Source organism: Marmota monax, unplaced genomic scaffold (genome assembly GCF_021218885.2).
Source record: "Marmota monax isolate L192 unplaced genomic scaffold, Marmota_monax_Labrador192_F-V1.1 WCK01_AAM20220418_F8-fsc00076, whole genome shotgun sequence".
NCBI lineage: Eukaryota > Metazoa > Chordata > Mammalia > Rodentia > Sciuridae > Marmota > Marmota monax.
Window position 1 is genome coordinate 1,836,618 of NW_026692843.1, and position 15,877 is coordinate 1,852,494.

Sequence of the window (15,877 nt, forward strand, 5' to 3'; positions counted from 1 at the left end):
ATGCCCTGTTATGGAGATGGCGTTGGGCCCACCCAGAGGACTTTCAAATTCAGGTGTCAGAAATCACGGCTGACGTGGAGCAAATTGTTTTTAAGTAAAATCTCGGTGCCGCTTTGATATGAGTTCCACCAGGGACTTTCCAAAGGTATTTATACATGTGGCTAAGATTAACTGGAGGGTGATTTTTTCCCCCCTCAACATTAATTTCAAAAGCTTATCCAAGAATTGCACTTGGACCTGTTATTCTGCAGAGCTGAGAGAAAAACCCAAATGCCAGGCATGTGTGAATGGGTTGAATAGATGGACAGATGGATATGTAACCATGAGAGGGACTGGTGCTGACAGAGCACTGGCAACTTGTGGGGGAAAAAAAAAAAACAGACAATTTAAGAAAATAAACATCATTTTCCCCGGGGTATGACTCGTAGGCCTCCATTATTATGGAGTTACATTGCCTTGGTTTAGTCCTATTTCTGTCACTTACTGAGTAACCTTGGGCAGGTCACTCTTTTCTGTGCTTCAGTTTAGGACTGACCAGTAGTACCAACCAGTGGCACATTGAATTATTGATCCTAGCTATTCATTCTCCCATGGTGGTTGCATTAGTCCATTTTGTTACTGTAACAAAATACCTGAAGCTGAGAGCCTCATATAGAAAAGAAGTTTATTTAGCTCACAATTCTAAAGACTCAAGAATCTGATCTGGTGATGGCCTTCTTGCTGGCTCAGGGTATCCAAAAGAGAGAGGGAGAGAGAGAGAGAGGTAATGTTTTGGTCTCTCTCCCTCTTTTTATAAAGTCACAAGTATTCAATCAGAGGGGCTCCACCCTAATGACCTTATCTAATTCTAACCACCTCCCAAAGGCCCTGCCTCTAAACATTATAGTAAGAATTAAATTTCTACCCTCTTACTACCTCACATGGGGATTAGATGTCACCACATGAACCTCTGAGGGACACCAGCAAACCGTACCCACACACGGCAGAGACACTATGCATTCACATCCTGTCACATCCCCGTGGCATGGACTGTGAGTCTCTGTCCCTTGACTTTTGTATTGTTTACATAATAAGATATTAAGGAAATATGTTTGAAATTTGCTTGCAAGGCTGGGCTTGCTGTCTCACATCCTGGTAGCACATCATGAGAAAAATGCATCCTGAATAACAGCCGTCCCTTCCAGCAAGGCTGTAGAATCAGCTCCCATGGAGCAGACCTGAACTCAACTGGTAGCTTGGAACCAAGTCACCCCACCTGGAGCTGGACTCAGAACCACTTCAGCTGGCCTGCAGGCACATAAACAAGGGTGGAAAAAAAATTCTTCTTGTTGTTAAGTCATTGAATGCCAGCATTTTGTTACACAGCAGTATTGTGGCAGTAGCTGACTGATGCATTACCTCAGTGGGCTGATGTGGAGAATAATGGTAGATATTTGAAAAATACCCCCAAGTGTAATTTTTGAGCCCTCATCAGAGCTTAAAATATTTGTTATTATTAGTAAAATATTAGTATTATGAGTAATCATCATTACTAAAAGTAGTTTTGCCCATAATAGTCACATATTAAATGTTTGTTAATCAGTTGAGTCAGGGAACAAGTATAATGTGAATGGAGATTTTATAAGGTAGTGCAGGGACATCAGAAAATCAGAGGATCCTCAAAACTCATGCTGACTGGTTCATTCCTTCAGCAGATTGTCCCTGAACACCTGCTATATGCCACATGTTGGAGCCACTGGGATGGCGAAGACTCGGTACCCCCGCAAGGAAAGAGCCCTGGGAAGCCCGCGTGTGCCCAGCAAGCTGTGAAGCTCTTTCCCAGGCTGCGCGTCATCACCTTCACAACAGCCTTCTCAAGTCAGTCTTGCTGGGCCCTATTTTTCAGGCCATGAGACTGAGACTCAGAAACCAAACACTTAGGAAAAGACCAAGGCCACTCCCGTGCCATGCAAGTGCTCTGATGCCAATGAATCCAAGCGAACATTGGGTAAACTGAACCGTCAGGGATGTGCGGTGGGGCAGAGGGAAGCATGGACCAGCAGGTCACCCTGCCTCCCAGGCACAGGGGCTCAGTAAACACTAAGGCTCATGAGACCTGGGCTTGCTTCTGCCACTGCATGACCTTGAGGTCATTGCATACGCTCTCAGATTCATTCTGACAGCCCTGGCTTCGGATTTCTGCCACCTCTGCCACCAGCAACGACCTGCCTCCCAGCCCTGTGACTTTGACAAATTTAGACTGCTCGGTAACCTGAAGTGCATTTCAATTTCATAAATTTAGAAATACTCTGGTTAGGCGGATCCCTCCTGCAGTAATGCATCCACTAAGTGCACTTTAAGCCAATTTTGGTATGCTAATCCATCACAAATTGACGTGAAATTTGGGTTCTCGTGAAAATTTCCTACACCCGATCCAAAACCTCTACAGGATCTAGGATAATAAGTAGCAGTCCCTTAAAGTGGTAGACTCGGTCTACTCTAGGTCACACATTCAGAGAGGACAGGATAGGCAGGTTTTAAAAACATCCACACTCATATATTCACAAGAGCTGTCTTCTCCAGTGGGGTGCCTGGGAAGGGCGGTTTGCTTATTTCAACGATGCTGCCAAAACTCTTGGGGGATGAAGGTCATGTTTGTCTCTGCATTCCCAGCCCCTAACTCAGAGCCTGGCGCTGTAGACACGCCCCGGGGTGTCTAGCAAATGTCCCCGTTGGAAGCAGCTAGTTGGATTAGCAACTTGTCCACCCGAGTCAGGTTCCCAGGATTTCCCTAGTTCCTAAAATTGAGTATTCTCCCCACCAGTGAAGACTGGGCGTCCTAACGCAGATGGGGACCTCCAGTGACAGCACAGTGTCTGGCGGGGCCCCTGTCCATCCTAGAGTCTCCGAGTGACGCGCGGCACTAATTGGCAACACAAAGAACCCACAGGTGATGAAAGAGACATAATGTCATTGTTATCACCACCCAGGACTCTGTTGTTACCAGTTGTTGAAGGGCAGCACCTATTAACTGATGTTTTTAGCTGGGTAATGGACATTTTCCCAATAAGATCAAGTTTACAGCCGGCAGCATTTCACTTGCCTGATTCTGTCGTGAGATCTACAACTCACCCAGCAACAAAAATGAGCTGTTGGCTTGATTAATTTAGAGCAGCATCGCCTGTGCTGGATGTGAAACACATGCCCCTTCTAAATAAATGTCACTTACCTGGTGAGGCTTTATGCAGTCAAATGCTACAAATTGGTGCTTAGGAGGACAATGGGAGCGAACACCACAGGCAGATGCTCCGAGTGGCCAGCTGAGATTTGCACTCCTCTCCCTGCCCAGCTCAGCCGCTGGCCGGATGCAGACCTGCTTCACCATGCTGTACCCCGCCCTGTAATGCCTGCACGTGAGACTGCCCGCTGCCTGTGAAGCATCAATCTTAGCTCCTGGTGCCCCTTTATCTCCACTCCAGCTTTACAATATCCTCTTCCCAAACCTGGCTTGTTGTTCCCTCCTCCTCCTCCTCCTCCTCCTCCTTTTTTGGTACCAGGCATTGAACCCAGGAGCCCTTAAGCACAGAACCACACCCCTAGCCCTTTTTAATTTTTTCATTCGAGTCAGGGTCTCAATAAGTTGCTTAGGGTCTTGCTAAGTTGCAAAGGCTGGCTTTGAATTTGCAATCCTCCTACCTCAGCCTCCTGAGCTCCTGGGATTACAGGTGTGCCTCCCTGCTCCTAGAAGCCTGGCTCGTCTTGGAAGCACCCGGGAGTGTTAGATGCAGGTTCCTGGGCCCCAGTACCAGAGATTCCACTTCTGACCTCTGGACTGGGACCAGGAATTTGAATGGGCCTCTCTGGGGTGGCACCGGGAGTGTGTCTATTTCAGAAGTGGCTCTGGAACCCACAGCTGGGGACAGCTGGTCTGGACCCATGTCCTCTGCCCCTTGGGACTGACCTGCACTCCCCTGCCTCCTTCCCTGGACCTTCACACTGGCTTCTTTCTGCAAACATAGCCAAGATCTTCCCCCAACACCCATGCAGCCCCTAGCACCTCCACAGCACCACCAAGAGGAGTCAGGTTGGGGCAGCTGGCAGGACCACAGCCCCATGGTGCCCTGCCTCTTCTGTGGGCCCATCTGTCCCTGGATCTCATGTTCCCCTTGGCCCCATCTTCTTGGCTTCCCAAGGTGCCTAGGGACAGCCACACCATAATTCTGGGAGGAGGAGCCTGTGGTGGCATCAGCAACTCCAGAGTTCATTTCCAGGGACTGTTGGCTCTTGGAAGGGCATTGACTAGAGAAAGTTTGGCTTCCTCAAATTTGCTTTGAAGAAAGTCAAACCCGGCATGGGTGCGACTGGCAGTGGGTGGATACTGCCTCCACCCCCCACCCCCCACCCCTGTGACCTCAATAGGGACCTTGGGAACGTGGGACTTGTCCCAAGGCCCCAGGTTCAGAGCTCAGCTCCCTCCTGTTTGCTGTGACCCCTCTCTGGGCCTCACGTCCCTCCTTGTGACCTGGAAGGTAGAATTCGAGCACCTCTTGGGACTGTCCTCTCTCCAAACATTGACATCCATCAGGACAAGTGGATGCAGGAGGATTTGCTTACTCTCCTGTATCAACCTGCTATTGCTGAATAATAAATAGCCCCAGATGGTTCCCAGACATGACACTGGGGACCAAATTCAAATAACACCCTTCACCAGGTCACAGCCTGTAGCTCAGAAGTCTGGTGGGTTCTCTGCTCTGAGTCTCACAAAGAATAAAGCCAAGGTGTGGGTCAGGCTGAGTGCTACTCTGCAGGTCCTGGGGAAGAACCCAAGTTCAGGTTGTTGGTGGAATTCTTTCTTTAAGGTCATGAGGCCTCTTTCTTTGCTGGGGTTCACACTCTGTGCTTAGAGGCCACCTTCATTTCTTCTCAAGGGTGCCCTCACCCTGCAAAGCAGCAGTGGCATTCCAAGTCCCCGTCCTTCTGCCTGCCTTCTCTGCCTGCTGGAAAGGCTCCTGGGATTCGGCCACCATGATCCGGGCAGAGGAGCCTCCCTTTCTGAAGGGCAACTGATGACTGGTCTTAGTGCCATGTAACCCAGTATATTCACAGACATGGCATCGGGGGCAAAGAAGATCCAGGTGACAGTGGCAAAGGTCAGAATCCTCCAGAGAAAGAGAAGCGGTAGGAGGTCACAATGTATTGTAGGCACAGAACCCGCTCCGAGAAATCAGACCCAGGAAGGTGGACGGTGCAAGTCTCAGCCAGGGTCCAGCTCAGAAGGCAGAGGACTGATGTCCCAGGTGGAAGACAGGCAGGGAGACCACTTTCCTCCTGAGCCTTCCATTCTAGCGAGGCCCAGTGGACTGGGTGGGGCCTCCCACATTGGGAGGGCCGTCTGCTTTCCTCCATTTGCACCTCTTCCCGAAACACCCTATAGACACCCCCAGAACAGCATCTGACTAAGCACCTAGGAATCTTGTGGTCCAGCCAACTCAGCAGATAAACTACACCATCGCAAGGGTCAGGGGTTGTCGGAAACCAGGCCTCCTTGCCTCCTGCGTTAGCAATCCGGCCAGCTAGCACACGTCTTCAGCGAGTATCTCCTGGGCAGCCTCCAGGAACACCACTCAGGTGCTCCAGGACCTGCCCTGCCCTCAGAAGGCCCACAGTCAGCTTGTGCCAGGGCAGGGCAGTTGGATGCCACCCTCGGATGCCGATTTCTTGAGCATTCAGAAAGAAACTGGCCTGAAGGAAGGTCCCCAGCCCCAAGCCCCCGGCTCCTCTCAGGAGCTTGCTGCACCCGTGGCCTCCCCATGCCAGGGCGTGGCTCTGCTCACACGCTTCACACCAGCACGGCCGTGAGCTTAATGGCATCTGGAGCTGCTGCGGTGGCAGGGTGTGGGGGACAGTCAGGGTGCAGAGAGAGACAAGACCAGCCGCAGGCGACCGGGGTGAAGCTGGGACCGCATGTCCCCGTCATCTCTATTTCACCTGTTTGGAAATATCCATGATGATTGGGGCTTTAAAAATATACTTAGAAACAATTATTTATGCTTTTCATCACAAATAGAAAGGCCACATTTTCTTTAAAATATTGATCACAAAGTACACAGAATTAAAAGAAATCGCAGTGATTATGTCCTGCCGGGTGGGGACGAGGGCCTCCTCCTTACTACAGGGAGCTGAGTGGAGTCAGGGCCTAAGGTCAGGCGCTGGGTTTTCTCTCCTTTTTGTTTTAAACGAGTGAGTTTCTAAGAAGACTTGGTTTTCATTGAATCCTGCTGATTTTAAGAAACCTGGTGCGGATGTCTTTCCAGGGCCTGGTTCCTCTGTCGTCCACAACAGGCTAGAGCACCCCCCGAAGCCCCAGGGTCTGAAGGCCCTGATGCCCCATCCAGCCCTCGGATGCCTCCCCCTGTGACTAGGCCCTGGGCCCGCAGGACAGAGGACCTGAAGGCCGCAGAGGGTGGGGGTGGAGGGCAATGGCTGGAGCAGCCAGGAGACTGCATCTGGGCAAGGACAGCCGGGGCTCAGGGTTAGCCTCGAGGGCCTCCTCGTCCTTGTCACCGACCCTCTCTCTGAGTCCCACTTTCAACCCGTACTCTGAGACAGTATTCACACTCCCCACCCTCCACCCGAGCCTGCCCTGGGAACGGGCCTAAGGGGCCTCCACACCTTGGCTGACCATTCAGCAAAAAGTCCTTCCCCAGATCCTCCCCTCTCACCTTCCCTAAGTCTAAGATGGCACCACAGGTGGCTTTATTGTCTGCTAAGTCCTAGATGTCCTGAGCATCAGAGGAGGCTGAGGTGGGTGTGCTCAGGGGCCTCTCATAGGACCCCGAGGACCCAGGAGGGGGCAGCTTCACAGCCGGTCCATCCTGGCAGGACTAGGCTGTGGTCTTCCAGGTGGTGGTGAGGTCAGACCTCCAGACCTCCCAGAGGTCTGGCCTCCCACCCACTCCCAGCCTCCAAGGAAGCGAACTAGGTGAGATAGCGACTAGCTGGCTGTGCCAAGACCATGGGAGGGGAGAAGAGGGGACAAGGGGCAGGAGCCAATCAGTCCCCCAGAGCACAAGGGGTGCGGGCCTCACTGCAGAGAAGGAGAAGAGATGCTTGCCCCACACCTGCCTGGGCTGGGCACTGTGCTGGGGGCCCTGCCCCTTACCTCCTGCCGAGATTCTGCCACTGCCCATAGCTCCTCTGGGAACACCCTCAGAAAGTGCGAACCACATTCCCAAAGTGCAGAGCACTTCAGGCCGGGGGGGGGGGGGGTGAAATGAATGGAAAGGACCAGAGGCAGCGGGGGGGGGGGGGCAGGTCTTTGGGGTGCCACAGAGCACACGTGCCTTTCCAGGCAGCAGCTGGTATCAGCTCCCTCTGAATGGAGCACGGGGGCAGATCAGAGTTTTATCATGAAATAGTCTGACTCTTGAAATAGTCTGACTCTTAAAAAAAAAAAAATCTTGGATTGGCAACTAAATCAGTGCTCTGTGCAGAGTACCACCCAACCCAGAATGGAGCAGCTGAGGGTCCCACCCAGTGGGTTAGAGCCAAACTGGCCAGGCACTCAGGGGTCTCCTGCAGGAGCCCAAGGACCCCAGACACCTCACTCCAGATTTGTGTCACCTGCTCAGTCCCATATGCCAACAAGGAATGTGAACATTTTCTAGATGACAACATTCTGGTTACAATCCATGGGAAGTTGTTATTTCTAGTTTTCTCCTTTCATCCTCTGACCAGGCCATGGTAGAAGCTAGAACAGAACAGAGGTGGTAAGGGGCCAGTGGGGGAGAGACTTGCAGCAGACGCCACCTTCGAATCCCACCGCAGGTGATCCCTGGACTCCAGCCTGTCATCAGGATGACTTCCAGCCCTGTTACACTTTTTGAAGAAGCTCCAGGGTTGGCATTGGAGTTTTTCCTCCGTTGGTCTTGTGGCCTCTCCCGGGCCCCTATCTATAACCCTCTCCATGCCTGATGGTGCTGCAGGGGAGGTGGACGTGGGTTTACCGTGTGCCTCTCCCTGGAAACTTCTTTACCCTGAGAGACATCGTGTGACTCTGGTCCTCCCTGTGTCCACTTCATTCCTAGGAAGACAGGCCTTTCCAGGAGGCCTGACAGGAAGTAGATCATGTTCAGTGTGCAGGCCAGTGAGACAGGGGGCAGGCGAAGCAACCAGCCCTGTGAAGTGACTGGAGGAGCTTCTGTAACGTCCAGATCCCAGAGGGAATATGGCAGCCACTCACAGAGCCAAAGAGAGGAGAGAAGCCACTGGGCACACAGGAGCTTGGACAGCACGGGGGCAGGAGGAGGGCAAGGTGTGCCTGGGGGCCTGAGGCCTTCTGAGCTCCAGAGCATCCCCCAAGCAGGCATCCCCCCCACCCCGGGGAGTTCCAACTGGTGGGTTCAGAGCAACCCAGGGCAAGTACCACGGGGCCATGCTGTGACTGACAGGTACCCCTGGGCCCATCGGCAGAGGGGTGTGGGTGTGAGGGCCAGTGGGTGAGTCTGGGAGGTGTGTCCCCCATCCCATGGGGAAGGGTAACCAGGAGGCCTCTGCGTGGACGGATCTCTGTATGAGGAACTGGAAGCTTGTCAGGAGGCTGAGCCCTGCTCCCGGCATGAGAAGTCAAACCTGTCTGCAAAACAGGTGCCAAGGCATCGGGATGTGACAAGAACTCACTAGGTGGGGATCTTGGCCACTGTTCCCCCTCTCTCTTCAGCACAGACCTGGCCCTGCCCTGGGGGGCAGATTTCTGGAGGTGGGAGTCCAGACTGTGATGTTGAGAAAAGATGTCCTGGGACCCAAAGGTCCCTGCACTCTGCAGCCCACTGGGGCTGGTCTCTCCTCCTAGAGCCAGGAGGACCCCCCATCTTTGTACCAAGATGAGGGCAATGCCTGGTCACCCCTGAGGTGGCTCTCGTCTGCCTTCCATAAGTGTTCCCAGGGTAAGGAGGGCACCGGAAATGACGCCCAGAGCTCTGGCTCCCCCATCTGCCCATCACTTCCCCCGGCCTCTGGCTGTCCTGGGTGCCAGTCACCCACCCCTTCCCACCAGGCCATGCACCTGGAACCAGCCTCTGAGCAGGACCCCTCCTGCCTCCCAGGGCTCACAACTCTCAGGTGAGTCCCCCGACCCTCGCCTGCGAAGGACCTGGTAGTGCTCCCCACCCTTCGGGACCCACCAGGGCCATGTGTGCCTCCTGTCCTTGCATCAGCCAAGCTGAGTCATGGCTTCTCAGCCTGGGACGAGGGGTCACAGCTGCCTCCCAGCAGGGGCGGTTGTAAAAACAATTTCTTCTTTGAATGTGGTCAGAGAATTCAGCAGACTGCTGAGCAGCAGAGGAATCAAATTTTCATAGAGTTGCACCCTTTGGGGGAAACATTATTTATGGGAAGGGACCCACCCATCCAGTCCTTTGCTATTAAATCCCAACGAAGGAGCTGCCCCCAGTCTTGTCTAAGGGCCTAAAAGAAATAAACAAATAGTGCTGCAGTAACAGAAGCACCAAAAATAATAGCGCCTTGAGTTTGTTTAGGGATTTACGCTTTCCAAACACTGCATATTCGTCTGGCCCTTTGGGCTGGGTACTTACTTCTAAAGATTCATGTAGGATAAAAATGAAACCATGGGATGAAGAAGTGGACACCTCTTGCCCAGGGACTTGCAGTGAGTCCTAACAGCAGCAGGAAGGATGATTCCAATCTAGCATGCACGGGGTCCGGGTTCCACCCCCAGCACTGAACGCCAACGAACAAACAAATCCAAGTCTCGTGTGCTCCTACGAAGCCCCCTGTACTTGGAAAACCTCAAGCTGTGGCAGCCTGAGGAGTGCACATTATCCAACCCATTTCACAAACGAGGAAAGGAGCTAGTGGAGTTTCACTTCAATCCCTTCCCAAGTCCCCTAGAATGTCTGCCCACAGCCCCTTCACCTCCGCGGGCTGTCAGTGCCCAGGGATATGGGACCATGAGGGTGGCAGGTCTGTGCGTGTCCATCAGTCCTCGGGCTCTTCAGCACTGTGTTTAAAAAACATCAACACACTGGAATCACGGAATGCAAGGTTTTCTGCACCTTGGCTGATTTCCTGCTGACTCAGCCAGGCTGGGAAGCAGCCAAGAGTGCTAACTTCCTGGCCCTGCACGAGGAGTACCCGTTGCTGAGCCGTCTTCTGTTTAATAAAAGGTACTTGGGCCTCGTCTGGAAGACACTCACCAGAGGCTGTGTCCCCAGCCTGCCACCTTCCAGTGGGCTTGTGCAGTGTGGCCTCCTCCTGCACAGGACCTGCAGGGCTTGTGCAACCAGATGCAACCAGGATACACCTCTGCAGAAACGGGGTATGTGGCTCCTCTTTTCACCCTAACGTGGCTTTGCTTGGAGAACCAGGCCCATGACCTAGCCCTGCACCTCCATTTACCCCTCTGTGAAACGGCTAGAGCAATATGTGGGTAAGGACTGATTCATAAAGAATGTTCCTCTGATTCATCATCTCCAAATAACCCTAATCTTCCCAGAGGAAGGTCAAGGGCTCCAGCTCAGGGCTGAGGGCCCTCTCCCCCAAGGCTGAGCAAGTACAGCTGAGGCGAAGTGCCAGAGTTCAGCAGAGGAAGGGCGAAGGTCTTTGGGACACACGAAATCTTCCTCTGCATTCAGTGATGCCCCAGGCATCGAGGACTGGGTTCTAAGTCCAGGCTTAAGCTGCACGGCTCACTCCACACACGCAAAGCATGATATTTATGTGACGTGCCAGGGCCCTCCGGGTTGAACATACTGCTTCTTGCTGCAGTGAGCGCCTAGGTGTCTACACCCAGCCCAGCCACTGCCCTGGGGTTGGGTGTGTCCACACTGGGAATGGTCATGGGCTTCAGAGCTGCAGTTGCGGGATAACACACGGGGCTTTCTGATTCATCTGTCTTGCCTTTGTTCCCTGGGGACTGCGGTGGGGACTGGCTGATTTCCAGGCTCCTCTAAGAGATGCCCAGCAGGGATCTCAGGGGAAAGTGGAGGACTGCAGCGTGCACAGGAGGCCGGTGTTCAGAGGCCGGCGACCCTGTAGCCCAGGTCTCTGTCCCAAGTCCTGGAAGGCTGTGCTGTGCCTGCTGCCTGCTGCTCCACGGCTGAGCCCCTCCCCTTCCCCCAAGTGCCCCAGCCTCTTTAATCCCCAGCTCAGGAACGACTGTCACCAGGTGTAGAGGCTAGGAATTGCCCCTGTCGCTGACTTGATCACACGGTTGACAGATCAAAGGCCTGTCTCACTGCTTTGGCCCCCGATGTCCAGACCCCGAGAACAGCCTCCTGAGGGGTCCTTGCCCAGGCTTGCCCCTCCAGTTCATGGCCTTCCCTGCAGTCCCTGTGCACTGGCCCACCGTCCAGCCCTGTGCTTCCTGGCTGTCTGCTCGGCAGGTCCCTCAGCTGCTCCCAGCTTCCCAAACACCCTCCAGAAGACCCCTGCCCTACCCTGTGTGGCCATGTCCACTGCTCAGAGTGCCCGCTCTTGTGTTCTCCCGCCTCTCCTGGCCACCCTTGCAGGGAGATGGGCCGTGGGTCGAGTCCTGGGCAACGGATGGCAGTAGGATGGCGGGTGTTTCTGGCCGACGCATGGAAGGGCAGAGGGAGCTGCTGCCCGGTAGTGCTGTCTCCCCTCTCATCATGGATGAGCTGACGGACCCCAGGACCCAAGGAGCCTCCATTACTAAGGCCCCGCAAGAAGGATGCCTAGATGTTGGGTCAACATGCACGACCTCTGCAGAGACAAGGAGTTTGTGCGTGACGCTGCTGAGAGGTGAGGGTGTTAGTGCCTGCAGCAGAGGCCCTGTCCACCCACATGGCACCCCGAGCACCCCTCCAGCAGCTCCCAGTTAACTCTGGCGCCAACCTGCACTTCTGTAGCACCCAACGGGGGAATGCCTGGTTTCTGTTCTCGCGACTAAAGGCTCAGGGGTCACTCCAGTTGAACTGGGCTAACTGGGCTGCATGAAATAACCACACAAGAGACACAAATACCTTTTTCTTTGGGGTCGCTGTGACGGCTCCTCTGACCTTAAGGGTCCGCAGAAAGAGAGAGAGCGAGAGTGAGAGCACGCGCTGACCCTTTTATTGAGGAGAAGCTATTCAAATGAGGCAGGGAGTCAGGTTTCAGGGGGCTCAGTATCTTCATGATGTCCACTGTCAGCAGGTTGACGGACACCTGGGTAGGCCACACCCAAGGGCACAGTAAGAGAAGGGGACACACACAAGGCACTTCCATGGAAGATTCTATCCTAAACAGGGCAAGGGGTTATATTAGGTTATATTACAAAGGAACAGGTGAGTGTAGCTCCACCCATGGGGCTGTAGCAAGACACACCCATGCACGAGACTCCGACCCTCAAACCTAAGAAGGGTGGGGAAAGCTCTGCCACATTTCTGCGACCAACTGGGGAGTGTAACCCAGTCACGTGTAAGGTTGGCCTCCCACAGGGGAACTTTTTCATCGTCGTCATGTGATCTGTCATTTCCTAACTACTGCTTAAACGCTTCACACAGACTTTATCTCTTCGGATCCTCGTGATCTGTGCTAGGTACTATTTATTGCTCCTGTCTCACAGACCAGAAACTGAGGCTCAGAGGGAACATACAGCTTGATGCGTCACTTGGTTGCTGAGGGGCAGCCTGTCCGAGCCCATGACTAATGTGCCTTCCCACCGCTAGACCCTCCCTCACCCAGTTCCCCATACCCAGCACCTAGCATAGTTTGCAGCACACAGTAGGTGCTCAGTGAAGTTTGTTGAGTGAACGCCTAACTGATGCTCTGCCCTCTGTCATTTTCCGAAACAGAGTTTGTAGGATGAGTGGGGCTGTGGGCCTGAGCAGGGCTTGCTCAAAATCGAGCAGTCCCCTGCTGCCCCAGCAGGGCCCTGGCTGCTCCCTCGACTTCACTTGTGGAAAACGTCTATGATGGAGCCTGTTTTCTACTTTTGAAATACAACTGAGGCAGGGTGGGTGGACATAAGCTGCTGCAATAGCCTCCGCTGGAGCTCGGGTCCTCTGGGCTCAGGTCCTGGTCAGCAGGGGCAGAGGAGGTATTCCGGGTGGGACCTGAGTCCGCCCAGTCCCAGGCCCCGGGAGTGAGAGTGGAGAGGGGAGCTTCTGGCAGCTCCGGCAGCCCCAGCTTTGGTGTCACGTGTGACACAAGGTTAGCCCTTATGCTGACTGTCTTCCTTCCCAGGGAAAAGGAAACGTGAACCCGGGGTAGCCAGGGAGAACACCACTGGGGGACCCGAGGAGGACAGCCTGGGAGGGGCTGCGGTGATGGGAGGAGGGCTGAGAGGTCAGCACATGGCTGAGGCCAAGCTCTGGGAGAAGGGCTACTCAGTGCTGTCCTTGTGGTGGGGGCCTGTTGGGCTGAGTGTGTCCCGCTGACTGCTCACTGGGCTCCAGGAACATGCTGAAAGTGGTTGTTTATCTTTTGCCACTGGCTGGGCCCAACCTGACAGCCGGGTGAGTTTGGAGTCGCATTTCATGATCAGCTCCTAGGACTAGAAAATGCACATCCCAAGCCCATGTGCCACCCCACTGTCACAGGAAGGAGGCAGAGGAAGAGAAGCTCCCTCTTCTTTGGGACAGTGTGTGTCTGTCTCTGGCCGTGGTGTCTCCAGCTTGAGGATGAAGCCCATGAGCAGGATCAGACAGAATGATGGGATGGGGGACAAGTGAAGCAGGAGCTCTGCCATCCTGGCTGGAGGTCCCTGCTCCACACTTCTGGACGGTGAGATGACAAACATCTTTATGGCCTAAACTCGAGTGATTTGAGGCCTCCTACTGCTGATAGCAGATCATCCTAAATGATCATACCAGAAGTCTGGACCTTACTCTGGAGGGAATGGAGAGTAGATAGTGAATGCTGGTGGGTAGGTGGATGGATGGACTGATGGATGGATGAACAGCCACTGCCCAGTCAGAAGCATGAGGCTTCTGTAGAGAAGATGGGCTCATCAGAAGACGACTGTGAGAGCCAGAGGCAAGAAGGACTAGCAGCAGGTAGGACCTGGGGACATCAGTCCATGCCACCCTGACCCTGGCTAAGAACATTCCCCAGGTACAGGGAGGCCACCCATAGAGCATCCTACCCACCTAGCCACAGAGACTGTGCTGTGACCTAGAAGTACATTGGACATCTGTGTACGTAACATGGCTCCCACCATGTTGTCGCGCTGACACAGGCAATAACTCCCCAGAGGCACAGCCCGCATTGTGTCTCCACCCTCGGGGACCAGCGCGTGCCTGCCTGGGTTGACTCACAGTCATGAGGGCGCATGGCTAATAAGGTCCGTCATCACCTCCTTATTCCCTCATCAGTAAACAAACCAGGAGATGTCAGACCTGGAGCCCAAGAAATGTCCGTGCAGGGACTTTGGAAAACAACAGGTGACAGAATTGGGGTATTTAGCCTCCTGCGTGCTGCCTGAGGTGGCCACCTAAGGTGTCTTGAGTGCTCACTCAGAAGTGTGGTAAAGGGACCACCGGATGCTCACTTGAAGAACTTCCAAAGTCTCTTGGGAAGCCTGTTTGGGAAGGACATGGAGCCACTTAGACCTTGGGCTGTCACTTGGGTGTCATCTCCTGGCTGGAGAAGGTTCAGGCCGTCCATTCACCTCTCTGCACCTCAGTTTCCCCAACCACAACAAGAGGGGGCCATGTTCATGAGGAATGAACGTTTTTTCACATGGTTTTTAGCTTCCTAAGATGTATCCTCTTTCATAGACGAGCTGTCACACCTTGGGTTCTCCTTAAGAGGTCGTTCCTCCATCATCTGCAGATGATACTCAATTGGAAAAGTCCAAGGAAACACTCAGGTTGGCCCAGGCTCAGTGGCACCCCAAAGAATCTGTTTTTATTTTAGCCCAAAATGATAGTCCTCGATGGCATCCCAGGCTTCCTCCAATGTCACCTGCTTCTCCTGGTCAGCTGGCCAACAGTATGCCCTGACCATCCACATCCTTCCTAAACTTCTGAGGCTCACAATTCCTCCCCCTTCACATGAGGGTTGGGTGAGGCTGGGAGGTGCTCCCTCAGAGAGTGCTCCCCCAGGGAAATGTCCCCTCAGAGGGGTGCCTGGCAGCACTTTCCCACCAGCTCTCAGGACTCCCAGGACATTCCCTACACAGCACTGATGTGGCCCACGGTATTGGGGGAACACTCGCTGTGGCGTTTCCACAGGGGATGGTAAAGCCTGAAAGTACAGACAGGATGTTGGCTCCAGGGGGTCCTCACATCCAAGAAGTCTGCAAATGGCATCTTTGTTCTGAACTTTCTCCGCATCTCCCACAACCCGACTGAAGGTGGGGTGGAAGGAGAGGAGAGGGGATTCAACAGAAACCCCTGTTCCACAGGCACCCCCCTAACTCCCACCCGGGAGGTGGCTGGCAGGAGCTGTCAGGACATCCGGGACCTTGCCAGACAGGGAGGAAGTGGTGGGATACTGAGACAAAGGCCAACCCTGGGGCTGGACCTGCAGAGCAGAGGGAAGGAAAGAGGCCACCAACAGTTCCGAGTGTCCATGGGAGGCTGCCAGGTGTGTTGGCTCTGGGGACTTCAGGATGTAAACCTGGTGGCAAGATGAAGGGTCTCCTATTCTAGGGTATCTTCACAGGTTCAGGGAGGCTCAGGGAAGGTAGGGACCAACATCCCTAAAATGTGACCACCACTCACCTCCATGCCCCTGGGCAGAGTTTTCTATGAGTGCTTCTGGGACCTGCAGCATGACCTGAAGATGGACAGTCTGAGAAAGTCACATGGATTGCTGTGTCTTCTGAAGGATTGTCTGCAAAGGATGCGGGCAGGGGCTTCTGATGAAGATGGAAATGGATGTTCTGCTCTGGTTTTGAAAGTTCCAGAAATGAATAGCCTGCTGGAGAGAG

General features: G+C 53.8%; 1 long non-coding RNA gene across 1 annotated transcript in view; it reads right to left on the minus strand.

Moving 5' to 3' along the window:
- Nucleotides 1-11,980: 11,980 nt before the first annotated feature.
- The window catches only part of LOC124095617 (uncharacterized), a 33,909-nt gene continuing 30,012 nt past the window's right edge, over nucleotides 11,981-15,877 (minus strand). Inside the window, exon 4 of the long non-coding RNA XR_009227134.1 lies at nucleotides 11,981-15,867. This is a non-coding gene — a long non-coding RNA (uncharacterized LOC124095617). The remainder of the gene's footprint in view (nucleotides 15,868-15,877) is intronic.